General features: G+C 40.6%; 1 protein-coding gene across 3 annotated transcripts in view; it reads right to left on the reverse strand.

Moving 5' to 3' along the window:
* The window catches only part of klf7b (Kruppel-like factor 7b), a 181,485-nt gene extending 168,237 nt beyond the window's left edge, over positions 1 to 13,248 (reverse strand). For all 3 annotated transcript variants that reach the window (XM_034694503.1, XM_034694501.1, XM_034694502.1), the window contains exon 1: positions 13,008 to 13,248. The gene's annotated coding sequence lies outside the window, so the exon portion shown is untranslated. The remainder of the gene's footprint in view (positions 1 to 13,007) is intronic.
* Between the last annotated feature and the right edge of the window lie 1,603 nt (positions 13,249 to 14,851).

The raw sequence follows: 14,851 nt of genomic DNA on the forward strand, positions 1-14,851 counted from the left end.
ACAGGCAGGTTGATGCCTGCTCACACCAAGCAGCAGCAGGTTCAGGCATTAAAAATGACTTAATAGAAACAGCCGACTGTTATACTGATAATCTTTTATTTTTATAGGCCTTAAAGAGGCACCAGTATTCATTTCAGTCTATTTTGTAACCAGCTAAAACCTCCTCATGGGAGCTTTATAGAAATGAACAGTTACACATGGGTTCTGATCTGCCCCTTTAAATCCTGAAAACACGAGTGGACAAATAAAGACAGAACATATCTGTTACCAAAATCTGGTACCACACCTACAAATTTAGCATTTTTATGCAGAATCAGTAAAAAGAGATTTATCATGTGGTAACCACTTCACACTCAGCCCATAAAAGTTCATTACAGTTTAGACCCAAGAGCCCAATGAAGCAGCTAATGAACCCTATTGCTCTTGTTGACTTCCGATCCTAGATGGTGGGCTTTTATTACAAACTATTATCACCAAAAGTGTAGCTCTTTACAGGAGAGTCCCAAAAGAAAGATATTTTTGTGAGCAAAGCAAAGCCCAAAGAGCCTCAGAGCGTGTACACAGCCACCAAAACTCATTGGCAGTGTTTCTATAAGTAAATCTATCTTACAAGTGGCTCTCAGCCAGGAACAAGCGGCCCATCTTAAGTGGACATGATGTTTTCCCTTGACCTAATATCACCCGTATCGACCATCTCGCCTATTTATCTGAATGCACCAGTGGTGTGTCTGAGTGAGCAAGCGAGAGAGAGGCAGAGTTAGATACCGCACTTAAAAACACAGCAAATATTCAGAGCGGCTACAAGAGGCTCATTAAATTTTGATGCTCTCCTCTCTCTGCAGCTCTTATCCAAGGTAATGGAGGCTAATTAGTGCTCACACATACACAGCATCGTTAATGGGGAGCAACAGAATCTGTCCTCTTGATTCAGATGACTCTCAGTGCTTCCTCTACCGGAGGACAAACAAAAAAAATAGTGCTGAATGCTTAAACTGTGTCCACCAAAGGAAAATCTGTGCTCAGAGTCATAGCCAGGAAGTGTGGATGTTTTCTGCAAGTAAACAGCACATAAACATGTTCCTTTAAGGCCTCTTTGCACTGCAGTAATATTTTTCCACGGCACTTTAAGGCACTGAGGAGTTTTACCTGGAGGAACACAGCTCTGGCTTTTAATTCTTGATATCCAGAAAGTCTCTTTCCTGAGGGTTAGATCTTTCTCTTTATGTAAGCAAAGGACCAATTTTCACATTGGCAAAGCACCCCAGAGTTTTTTTTTCACCTGATAAATCTTGACTCAACAAAAGCAGAGGCTGCAATCTGAGCACTGAAGCTAAGGGAACTATAGAGAGAATAAATGTGTCCCTTTGCTTTTGAGTTCAACTCAAACCAAACCGCAATATGACTCAGCTGTGTCTTTACATTTAATGATCATATATAATCTATTCAGGCTACGTCCACACGTATATAAATATTTCTGAAATATGTTTGGTTTTTAGCACTTCTGCACTGGTTTCAATTTCAACACCAGAGGTTGTAACTTTGGTGGATGCCTGGTCAGCCGAGGTTTCTGGTAAAGGCTAGGACTTAAGTGTTCCAGGTCTGTTTGTAGGCAGAGTATTTTAGTTTATTCATGTTTCAGGAAGCTTTCATGTTCACAAGGAAACAGCCGTGTGGTGAGCAAAAGAACAACTCACCGGCTGAATGCAATCCTAGATCGATTGTAAGCAATGGTTAATGGTAAATGGACTGAATTTGTAAAGCACTTTCTCTCATCTTCAGACCACTCAAAGCACTCTTTACATTACATGTCACACTCACATTCATTCACTAGTGGCAGAAGCTGCTTTGTCAAGCACCCATCAGTATTAACTGGCCCTTTCAAACACTGAAGGTACAGTAACCAGGGGGCAGTGACGAGGATAGATGTCTTGTCCAATGACAATTCAGCATGTAGACAGCTGGACATGGGATCAAACCCCAGACCTGCCACCTAGATGATGCTACCGTCAAACCAACCCGACTTTCCTAACAAATGAATTACTTTCTATGAACAGACATGTGGGTACAACTTTGGGAACTTTTGTCCTAACTCCATTTTTCCAATTTTAACTTTGAACAACAGCAACACAGAGGAGGAGAAATCTTGGTCTGTAGCTGTTCATTGCTAATTGCCGGCTACACCAAAAGGCCCAAATAAACTTAGATGAGCCAATGTTCTTCATGACCCACGCGGGATTCCACCAGATCCGTGTCCAGTCCATCTCCGATCTGCTGAGGTCCGGCTCCGTGTCCGTCAACACCCTAGGGTTGCGTTTTCAGAACGCACCATGAAGCAGGACCGCCAAACAGCTGGAGTCATGTGACCCAGGTCTTCCTGCGGTAATTACTGCATTAATAAATATCCGACTCCTCTTCACATCCATATTGTCTTTCTGGTCCTCTGAAAACCTCTGACCTGTTGACTCCAGGCCTGGCTCCGCTCATCTTGACGGTTTGTTGTTGTAGTGAAGTGAAATACGATCTGGTGATAACACAGAGTGTTTTATTTTGAAAATTAACAGGATGTTTTCATTTTGTTTTGGTGCCTGACTTCCTGTCCCGCTCAATCTGATCTCGAAAAATAGAAGTCTTGTGTATCTGATAAGGAGGGCTGTGCCGAATCAGAGACACAGCCAGGACGCAACAGAGCGGATCCAGTGGAAGTTAACACATTGACTAGAATAGAAACCTATCAGATCCGGTGACGGATCGGAGACGAACCGAACGCGGATCTGGTGGAATTTGGCCTTAAAGCTTTGTCTGAACTGCAGATAAATAAGATGTGTGTCTTAAATCAGATCATCCTTCTGTTGTTTATGAGTAATCTGATTGGTTTTGTGTCTCACAGAGTAACCAGTCTTTCTGCATAGGATGCTGTGGTTTCAACATGAGCATCCAAGACTTCAACGACACAGTGATGGTGTTCCTTTCATTGTCAAAGCATGGGCAGACTGCAGACACATTATCATCATCCTCCTCTAAAGTATAGTGCTGTCCAGGAGGGGTTGCTCACTTTGGATTGAAGCTGCCAGATTGAGAAGTGTGCACAGATAGTCAATCAGAATCACATTTCAAACCTCCTCCAAGAAGACTTGGATCCAATTTTCAGAAACTGTATTTCATGAGATTTTTTCTTGGCATAGCTTTTCTAAAAATCATTCTGAATTCAATGTGCACAGAGGAGGGAAAAAGAAGCTTGGAGTGTGTTCAAGCCGGCTGACAACATCCCGTTATTTCTGTCTTTGCTTCTCGAAAATCCAAAAAAGAGATCAATAATCTCAATATTCTCGCTGTTAGCGTTTCGATTTTGTGGCAAAGCCGATCAGGAGAATCATGTGCAGGAACCTCAATGGAAGCACGTATGCTAGAACAACAGTAGCCTAAAATGCAAAGATTCCAGTAACATTTTCAACCAGACCAACTCCCGTTCTTGATCTTCTCAGTTGCTTTGTCTGTTTCTCTCCGTCTTTGAGTTAGAAGATCATGTCAGATGATGTGATAAAAGCGATTTTGACGGCTGTTTCACCGTCTTTCATGTCAGCTCAGAGCAGCCAGACTTGAAACATCCTGGTCAGGAAAATAGAAATCATTTCAGATCATGTTTGACAACTCCTCAACAGCACTGGACACGTCTTCTCGTTCTTTTTTCTTTTCTTTTTTCATCTCTCTTTCCTGCTTTCCTCCCATTTTCCACGCCTGAGTTTTCAAACAGCTAAGCCTCTGCCTCCCATCACCGCTATTTCACTCTCATTACCTGAATTACTGTCATTTTCTGCTCTGTGCCACAACACAGTGATTGCATGTAGAGCTGAGAGACAAAGCAGCAGGAGAGCTCATCTCTGTGATTCCACTGATGGATGCATGCGTACATGTGACTCTTATTTACCGGGGTGTCTGTGTGTGTTTTGTTTTCATCTTGTTTTTGATCTGTGTAGCGTAAAAAGAAAAATTGCAAGCATGGAAACAGGAAACAATATTATGATACGGTATATAACATGCATCCTGTAACCACATATTATGCTTTTATCCAGGCGTTCATCAGAAACCTGCTGGAAGGTCTAAATGTGTGCAGAGCCGTCTTTCATAAGCTGTTTGAAACCTCACTGAAGTGAAAATCTAATCTTTGAGGAGGAACAAGGATCAGACATTTTCACCACAACATGTCATCACAGCTCAGAACTGAAGATCAGTGAGTGTTGACGGCTTTAGCCTTAGCACATATTCACTTTATGTAACCAGTAACTTTGGGGGAAATACACAAATGCACATTTTTACGGTTGTTTTATTGATAAAATGTGTTTCAAAGCCTGTATTTTATGTTATTTACTTTCATGTTTCATTATCTTCCACACTGCCCAAAATAAAAACACCACCTGGTTTTTATTTAGTTTTATTTTGAAAGAATGAACACATATTTAATTAGCCAGATCCTAATTGTCATGCCAATTTAAAAGGTGTTAATCTCACACATCTTAAAATAAACTAATATTAATTTGGAGACTGGGATAACAAAATAGATCTTTTTGAGATCTGACCTTTTATTTCTGATTTTTTTTTTTCGAAGAATTCTGACTTAATAGAATTTTGAGATTAAAGTCAGAATTCTGAGTAAAAATTCATAATTGGGATTTTAAAGACAGAATTTTTTAAAAATGTCAGAATTTTTAAAATTTCTATTCTACTGACCTAACCTCCAAAAACAGTATCTTTCATTGGCCCTAATCTTCTTCTGTTTAGAACCCATCAGCTCTCATCTGACAGTGATATACGCCTCTGGTAACTATAGCCATGTCTTCATTGATTCTGGTGTAGCCAGCGGTTAATAGTAAATGACTTAGAGTCAAGACATCCTTACAATCAGTCAATCAATCAATCAATCTTTATTTGCATAGCGCCAAATCACAACAAATGTCATCTCAAGACGCTTTCCAAACAGAGCAGCTTTGTACTACATGTTAGATCATTAACAAAGACCCAACATCAAGACAGGATAAGATCCAGTCCCATCTTACAGACAGGACCCAGTCTGATCTCATCTTAACCCACCAGCGGCAAGGGCAAACTTCCTTTAACAGGCAGATACCTCGAGCAGAACCAGACACGTTAGACAGACATAGCTGAGCAGAGTTGGGGTTTGACAGAGGGATAGATTAAGAGTGAAAGAGAGATGATATTGATGGGACGGATAGTAGTAGCTGTCACCACTTTCCCATGAGCTGCCTTTGTTTACAGTCTGATCAGCAACTTGAGACGCTTCCTTGTTTTAGATCAAAAGTGATGCAAAAATCATCTGTTCATTTCTTGATTAATTGCATCCCCAAAAGAGCACCCATTCATCTTTGTGTTTTGAGTCTCAGTTTCACTGTGAATGTTTGGTTACAACAAGACTTTTACTAACTCAAGCAGTATGAACCTGGGATAGTAAACAGTTTTCCTGTGATTTTCTTTCAATTAGTGTCTTCAGTCAGTCCCTCCAGGAAGTTGCGATTTCGCGATCGCAACTATCAACGCAAATTCAACCAATCAGCGCGATTTTTTCGCGGCCTTGCAATTTTATACAATCACCGCAACTTTCTCGCAAATTTGACCAATTACCTTAATCTCAGCCCCTGCACGTCATCGGTTTCATCATCAATTTCACTTCCTTGGAACATAAACATAAGTCCTCCCTTGATCGGCACTTTTCAACAACAAAACATGCACAGAGAACGGGTGAAAAGAGGAGACAGCAGGCAGGACAAGTGACCATGACAACATTGTTATTTATAGATTGAGGGGCTCAGTGTTCGCTTGGTCTCTACCTGCAGCAGGTGTGCTTTATGAACCAGCTCTCCTCACCTCCATGCATCTGTCTCATCTTCATTGATGATTTTTACCCCCCGGTGTGCGTTAGTGACAAACACACAACCGGGGGACGTCTGTTTACTATTTAAGGTGCTAATATTTGATGTTTGACGTTGTTGCCGCCATTACCGTAAAAAGCTCTGCGTCTACAGCTTGATTTATTCCAGTTTGGTGAAACATCAGACACATTTAGTAAGTTTGGATCAACTCATAGTCATCAAAGATGCAGATTCGTTTCAGAGTGCCGTGAACTGACTGTGCATCAGTCGCTGCGAGGTGCATTCAGGGACCGTCGTAAATGTGCAATATAGTCCTTTCATGGCATTTCTCTGTGAATCAAGAGAATCAAAATACAGTCAGTGGCCACATCAAGAATGTTTTCTAAAAACAACTGTAATTTAGCATATGTAATTGCCCCTGAAATGTTATTGGGGGGAAAAAAGCAAAACAAAAATTGCAACTTTCACGGCAATTTTTTCAAAAAGCTGTCGCAAATTCAGGCTTTTTGGGCCGCAACAATCACAAAAAAATCCCGCGAAATCCTGGAGGGACTGGTCAGTTTAGCAAATAACAGCATGATGACTCAGATTTGTAAAAAGTAAAACTAAAAACATTGCCAGGTCAGTCTTTAAGAAGAGGAGAAAACAACTTTTAAGATACTTGTTTCTTGTTGGTTGGATGGAGGCAGGTTCAATCACTTCTGATGAAGTCAAGAAATCTAACCACTGAATGTTTCTTGGGTGAAGGAAGCTACGGATCTTTAGACGTGTTAGTTATCACTTCAGGGTGCTGGGTTAGAAATCTTAACAATGTTCTGAGTGTTGAAAGATGCTGCGCCTGGAGCTGAGTTAAGGCTGTTTTTATCCAACTTTGTGTGCATATTATTATTATATAGTGGGAAGAAGATTATGAACTTGTTCCCACAAGATAATAGTATTGTGCATACAAGATGAGTTGTTCTAAAGATCAGGATATTGAGCGCACAAATAATTTCTCATAAAAAAAAGTTGATCTCTTGTCAGTGCAATATATAAAAGATGTTACTTTTTGGGACTTCAGGGGCTTCTTAGTACTGTACACAAAACAGTGATCCTTTACTATTTGGCTTTTTGGTAATTTAATGCCACTTACAGTCAATTATGTGAAACCAAACAACCTCCAACCAAACAAGTTAAATGTTCAGAAACAGTCTGCCCATGCTTTTTCACCGCGCTCCAATATTTGTCACAGTTCAAGGCGTGCAGGTCAGGTTTGTTACCCTACAGTCTTTAAGCTGTGATGTGTTGACAGGGCTGACACATACAAACGCAACTCCAGAGGAAGAATTCACTTTTTCCCCACTCTCTCCTCTTCCACGCTTTTCTTTTTCCTTTCCTTTTTCTCTTGAACTTCCCTAAATTTGACTTGATCATGTTTCACGACTGAGCAGTTTGAATGGGTTTAGCCCTCTCTTCATTAGCCTCGCTAATCCAGGATTTCTAAACCCAGCAGGGAGAAGCCGTCCCCCTCAGCCTCTGTATGCAAAAACGTCTAATTCAGTGAGGACTTAAAATTGTGACAGCTTCAAATGAGCAGCACAGCCGAAATACCAACTAATCACCATGGTGACAATCGTTGTAGCTGCATGGTCCTGCCGTGTTTGTGTTCCTCTACCTCTGGTAGTAAGACTTAATGGTGTTCACCTGGAGTTATGTAAGCTGTAAATTATGATCATTTATTTTCTGCTTTTACACAAAATTGGTGAGCAGTGTGAGTCAAACTTACAAAACACCTTGACTCTGCAGTGTCTCGATCAAGAACACGGAGGCATGGGGAAGAGAAGCTGGGAACTTAACCATCAACATTGTGGACACCATGCATCTCCTGAACCAGTTTAATTTAATTACCTTTAATTAATGCTTACTGACTGCAAAAATAGAAGTCTTGTGCATCTGATCCGGAGGTCTCCGGCGTGCTGGCTAAGAGACGCAGCCGGAGCGCAATGGAGTGGATCCAGGGCGAGTTGACACATCGACTAGAATAGAAACCTATCAGATCCGGTTCTGTGATAGAGATGACAGAGATGGGCCGGACATGGATCAGGTGTAACTTGGCCATTAGATCCTAATCCTATATTTGATTGTTTCTGTTTTCTACTACATGATCTGCTGTCAAACACATTCATCTGCACAAAGCAATCAAAGTGAAACTTCCACAAGATATGTGAAAGTCTCAAAGAACTTCAAGTGTCATGAAATAGTGTGAACTAAACCCCAGAGATCAAAGTGGCATAAGCCCTTTAAAGGTGACATATCATGCAAAATGGACTTTTTAATGGTTCTCTACCTGAAATATGTTTCCCTGGCATGTCTACAAACCCCCCGAGAATGAAAAAAATCCATTCTGCCCCTGTTCTGATTTCTCCACCTTTCTGTAAATGTGTGTGAAACGAGCCGTTTCAGACTTCCGTGTTTTTGTTACGTAACAACAATATCCGGTCTGTCACGGAGTCAGAGCTCGGAGCTTGTTCAGCCCATAGACTGTATAAAATAAAACTGAATCCCCCCTCCGTTTTTCATTACCTGCACACGTGTGTGCTAACAAGGAGCTTAGGAGGGAGGCATGCTAGTTGTAGGCTGTCTTAATAAACACAAAGGTCAGTTTTACTCCCCACGTCTGCAGATTTGAAGATCTAGTGGATGATTTTTATTTATCATGGATAAGTGCTAGCGCTAGTTAGCATAGCTACATAGCTACATGTCGTAGCTGTAGCTGTGTACCAAGACACACGTCTACATGCTGATAAAACAACAAGAAACAGAATCTGTGACCAATCCTTCATAAAAGGTCCTGCTGCCTTTCTGGCAGAGGTCGGTTTTACTCCCCACGTCTGCAGATTTGAAGATCTAGTGGATGATTTTTATTTGTCATGGATAAGTGCTAGCGCTAATTAGCATAGCCACATAGCTACATGTTCATAGATGTAGCTGTAGCTGTGTACCAAGACACACGTCGACATACTGACAAATAAAACAACAAGAAACAGAATCTGTGACCAATCCTTCAGAAAGGTCCCGCTGCCTTTCTGGTAGAGGTCGGTTTTACTCCACAGGCCTGCAGATTTGAAGATCTAGTGGATGATTTTTATTTATCATGGATAAGTGCTAGCGCTAGTTAGCATAGCCACATAGCTACATGTTCGTAGCTCAGCTATTAAGTCTATATCACACACAGATTTGTATACTGCCATGAGTCAGAAAAAACAATTTCATTTCAACACCAGCAGAAACTTAATTGAGACTTTGAAAATGAGTCAAAAATCTTCCAATATGGCAACAGACCAGGTCTCTGAGAACGCCTTGATAAAGTTACACATACAAACCAAGCGGCATCCTCTGGCCACAAGAATTGAAGCCAATGTGGAAGTCTTAAAAACTGCAGTTCCTCGAGTCTCCGCTTGAGGCAGGCTCTGGTAGCACCAGAAACCACATACACACCAATTCAAAAAAGCTGATCTTTACAGCAGAAATAAACATGTTTACAGCCTGGTTTAAAAAACGAGTGTAGTCTGGATAGCTCATTTCTCAATCGTCACACACTGTACGGTGGGTGAATTGTCACGGCTGACTTGACTGTCAGGTAGGAACACTGTAGCTGTTAGTGAGGAGACTCAAAGCCTGTCTCTTTACCTCACACTAGTTTGACAGACATTAGGTTGTGGTCAGCATTTCCAATATGGTAGCCGCCATATATTGGCGTTCCGCTCCATGCGCACATAGACACACAAACACGTGCGCTCACATACACACATCACAGCACAACGATACGATAAATGTTCATCAACAACTCGGTTTTTCAAGACGAAAACGAGACTATGACGAGCTGAAGTGCATCACTGATAATACAAACTCAGATGAAAACTTAAGAAGGACCGTCGGACATTAAGAGTTCATATTTTCCCCGCTGTGCGTCTTATCTTAAGAAATTAAAGCTATGCGTTCCTGTAACAGGCTGAGTTATTATTGGAGGGGCGCAGTGTTAGCTTGGTCTCTACCTGCAGCAGGTGTGCTGTGTGAACCAGTCTCCTCTTCATTGAGGATTTTTACCCCCCGGTGTGCGTTAGTGACAAAAACACAACCGGGGGACGTCTGTTTAATATTTGACGTCTTTGCCGCTCTCACCGTAAAAAGCTCTGCATCTAGAGCTTGATTTAATCCAGTTTGGTGAAACATCAGACACATTTAGTAAGTTTGATCAACTCCTTGTCATCAAAGAGTGCCGTGAGCTGACTGTCTGTGCAGAGGTCCAGAGCGCCAGTTACTGCAGGTGCATTCAGGGACCGTCGTAATAGTGCAATGCAGACCTATATTTTGCGTTCATGGCATTTTTATTTGAATCAAGAGAATCAGATATAGTGGTCACAGAATGTTTTCTTTTGACTTTTTTGCAGGCTAGATTATTTAACATAAGATATTACAAAAGCAAAAGTGTTAAAAGAGTGAAATGTTGACAATGTTAGTACTTGGTAGATAGATAGATAGATAGATAGATAGATAGATAGATAGATAGACAGACAGACAGACAGACAGATAGTTGTGGCAAAGTCTGTCTGCACCCCCCCCCCCCCCAAGGCTGTAAACCTAGGGGAAACACTGTAAACGCTACATTAAGCAAAAAAAACTCTACTCGTCTGACTGCACAAAGATAACTTAGGTGTATAAGCCGATTCACTAATGTTTGGAAGACGGGGAACAACACTACAAAATGGAAAGATTATCCCTGAGCCTGCAAAGGCAGCTAACCCAGGAGAAGGAGCATCATCAGCAGGGAATTCAGAGAATGAGATGCCATTCCATCTCCACTCTCAAATCTGAACTGGAAAAAAAAACAGTCCGCTATCATGTCTGAGATTTAAACTCCCCTTTTGCCAATCAAACAGTCACTGGATGTGATGTGCCAAAAAATTAATGCTTATGAACCAGCCAAGCAATGTAGATGAAGTGTGTTACCAAAATACAGACTGAAGCTTCTGCTCTAACACAAACATGTGAACAAAAAAAAAGATGTGTGTAGAAAGGAAGAGACAGTCAAAATCATGGATGTAGGGTGTGGACTTGGCCTAATGGTTAAGTTGTGCACCGATACAGCGGGCAGCCTGGGTTCAATTCCCTGTGGAGCCTTTCCCACATGTCATTCCCCCACTCTCTCACAGTTTCCTACACTATCCACTGTCCTCTCATCTATCATAAATAATAATAATAATAATACATTTTATTTATAAAGCGCTTTTCTAAAAACTCAAAGACGCTGCACAAAGGATAAAAACATAATATAAAACAACAGAATAATAAAAACATAAATAAAATACATTTAAAAGCAATCATATGCAATTCTAAACAGGTGGGTTTTGGTGAGTGATTTGAAGGTGGACAGGTTGGGGCAGTTTCGAATGTTAAGTGGTAAGGCGTTCCAGAGGGTGGGGGCGGCGACAGAGAAAGCTCTGTCCCCCAAGGTTCTGTGCTTGGTGTCAGGTGGTAGGGAGAGGAGGTGGGCGTTGGAGGATCGGAGGTTACGGGAGGGGGTGTGGTGATGGAGCAGGTCGGTGAGGTAAGAGGGGGCCTGGTTATGGAGGGCTCTGTGGGTGAGAAGGAGGATTTTGAAATGTATGCGCTGTTTGATAGGGAGCCAGTGGAGGTTTTGGAGGACAGGGGTGATATGGTCACGGGAGCGGGTGTGGGTGAGCAGGCGGGCGGCAGAGTTCTGGATGTATTGTAGTTTGTTGAGTTGTTTTGAAGGAAGGCCATAGAAGATGCTGTTACAGTAGTCGAGTCTGGAAGTGATAAAGGCGTGGATCAGGGTTTCAGCGGTGGAAAAGGAGAGAGGTGGACGGAGACGGGCGATAGTTTTAAGGTGGAAGAAGGCAGTTTTGGTGATGTGCTTGATGTGCTGTTCCAGAGTGAGATGGGAGTCCAAAATGATACCGAGGTTGTGAACATGTGAGGACGGAGTGAGGGAAGCATTGTCGATAGGGGGGTTGAAGTTGTTGGTGGTTGTGGTGAGGGATTTGGGGCCGATGATTATGAGGTCAGATTTTTCACAGTTGAGTTGGAGGTAGTTTTTTTGCATCCAGGATTTAATTTCATAAAAGCGTAAAAGCCCAAAAATGTAACTTAAAAAAATAATAAGAATAAAATAATGGATGTAAAATAAAAAATGTTGTCATGTTTTTTCTCACATAGTAACCCTCTGTTGGAGCTTTGTCACCATTTGAACTATATGATCTTGTTTCACTTTCTTCTATGGAGGTTTATGACACCTGACTAATCCCATACTGGTAAAATAGTTTACTGAAACACTTAAGTGTTATTTCATATTTGATCTTTTCTTCTGAACACACCTCTTCAAATGTATCTGCTTTAATAAAGTCCCTGAAAAAGTATTTAATCCTAAAGTTGTTAAAGTGGCAGCATGACTCTGTTGGTCATTGCCTGAGTCCCACAGAAACAGTTTCCCCTGCTGTACACAGCATGTCCATCACTCAGTGACCTTCATTTTAATTGACTTACCATGTTCACAGCCAAATGAAAGAAACAAGTCACCCATGCGAGGAGTCTGAGGGACCATTGGTACACGCTATTTACACGAAACATTCTCTGGCTGCAAAGTTTGAACAAATCCCACGGTGAGTGTGTGTTTTAGATCAAATGAGTTCATCCTTTTTTTTTTTTTTTTACATCCCTCCATCTGTCTCCTCTTTTTCAGCCCATGAGTGTCATCAGTCACAGTCTATCATGAGTTTTAAAGATGTCAATCAGGAGCTCATTTTGGTGTTTTCTGATGATACCCTCAGTATGAAATACTGTGGACATCACTTACTCACATTTTACAAAACTGGAAAATCAATGTTTGAACTTATCATACAGCTATCAAGTTAAACTATCAGACATTTAATGTGACGTCATGTCCGGTCCCATGATGTAACCTTATATATTGAGTGGATTCATGTCTGTTAAATCAAATCACTGATACACAAGCATGCATCAGTTTTCTTCCAAAGGTGTTAAACTGCACATATGTTGGTGGTTAGGTGCAAACGAGGATGAATGCACGTGTGAAAAGGTATAAAGTTTGGCTAAATGCAATACCTTCAACTGTCTTCAGGTTGAAACACTGTCAGCTGCTGCAGCAGGAAAGTCTTCCTCCTCCTCTTCCTCCTCTTTAAGCAGAAGTAGTATCTCTCTCAAACTTTGAAGCAAGTCCCAAAAATAAAAATAAAAGTAATCCAATGTTGAAATACGAGTTAAAATCTGCAGGATAGGGACCATAGACTGTGATAGGGACCAGTAAGCGAGCTAACGAGGTCACATGAGGTTACATTTGGGTGTGTTCAAGGTCGGGTCGGAAAAATGACAATTAGGCGAAGGTAAGTAAAACGGCATCTTGATGAGTTCAATGTCACGTCTAGAAAATCAAAATTCACTTTTCAGCGAGAAACTTGAACAATACTGATTCTTTAAATGAAATATCTGTTTAACCAGCAATATAAAATTGATATATAGTGAGTCATATCAAATGCCAATGTTTGAGGTTTTCAAAATGAAGAATGATTTGTATATTTTTACATATTTGCTCTGTTGAACACGCACAAATTTCATCAGTGCCTACAAAAGTTCAACATCCAACCTGAAAAAGCATGTGGAGGTATTTGCTGTGTGCCTATCTTAATACTTAATTAGATGCAACCTGAATTAAATCATAAAATTTAAGCTTCAAATTTCACTTGCTCTATTCTTTTTTTCAATATTATCTTTATTGTTTTCTTTTTGAGTGCAAAACGTTCACAAAAAAAAAAGACTTTTTACTTCCCTTTAACCCCCCACCCCCTACATCTCTTCGCATATAAATAAGGTAAACGAATAAAAAAAATAAAATTTAAAAAAGCAGGCAAAAGAATAGAGGAACAAAAAAAGAAAGAAAGAGAAAAAAATAATTTAAAAAAAAACATAGGCCAAAAGAGATAATGTTCATACAACTGCAAATTTCATATTTCATGTGTATCTTTTTTACAACAAATAAAGCATAACATTTTATAAAGGGATAAGCAGCCCGTAAACTTCATGATATAGTTAAAAAGAAGACTTGATCAAATAAAATTTAAAAATTAAAAAAAATAACCAAGTAAGAAAGGTCTATCTACATATACACATATACACATACATACATATACACTTGCTCTATTGCGAAACTCTGAACATACAACTTCTTGGCTCCATGCCGTAACTGAAAAGTTTTTATCTCCTTCCAGTTTCACCTCTGTCATGTGACCTGTCTAACCAATACATGACAGTATTTAGCTAAACATGTATTTACTTCCTCATGAACATTTTGTATAAAGTTGTCTGTGTTTGAAGTTAACTTACTGTTTTTATTCTATTTTTGGCTGCTCCTGCCATTGTTCTTATTAGCAATCTGTAGCATGTGAGTTCAAAAATATTGATACTGTTTTTCAATACATAATGTGGCAGAATGTACCCTCCTGTATTCTCACTGCAGTCATGAAACGTGAAAGTACATTTTGAGATTTTTTTCAAAAAGTAGTTTGAATACTTAAGTATTTTTTAAAACAAGTTATCCAGTACTTTAGTGTAAGTAATAATCTGACTGAGCAACTTTCACTTGTATTGGAGTAATGTGTGACCAGGAGTATCTATACTTTGGCTCAAGTAATGAGCCAAACACTGGGTACACCTGTGCATGAGACAGAAGGAGGACGAATTCCTGCATCTCTTCTCACCTCCTGTTCTTTTTCCTTGTTGTTTGTTTTCCTCTTCCCTCCTCCACGTTGTGCGTCTCTTACTCAGTTTCTCACTCTCTCTTTTTTTCCTGCCTTTCTGGACCTCACCTCCCCTCTTGTCCTCCTCCCCCTCCTCCTCCTCCTCCCCTCATCTGTCTCTCCCTCTTTCTTCCCTCAGCAGCCTGCGACGCAATT

Source organism: Notolabrus celidotus, chromosome 10 (assembly GCF_009762535.1).
Source record: "Notolabrus celidotus isolate fNotCel1 chromosome 10, fNotCel1.pri, whole genome shotgun sequence".
NCBI classification, from domain to species: domain Eukaryota; kingdom Metazoa; phylum Chordata; class Actinopteri; order Labriformes; family Labridae; genus Notolabrus; species Notolabrus celidotus.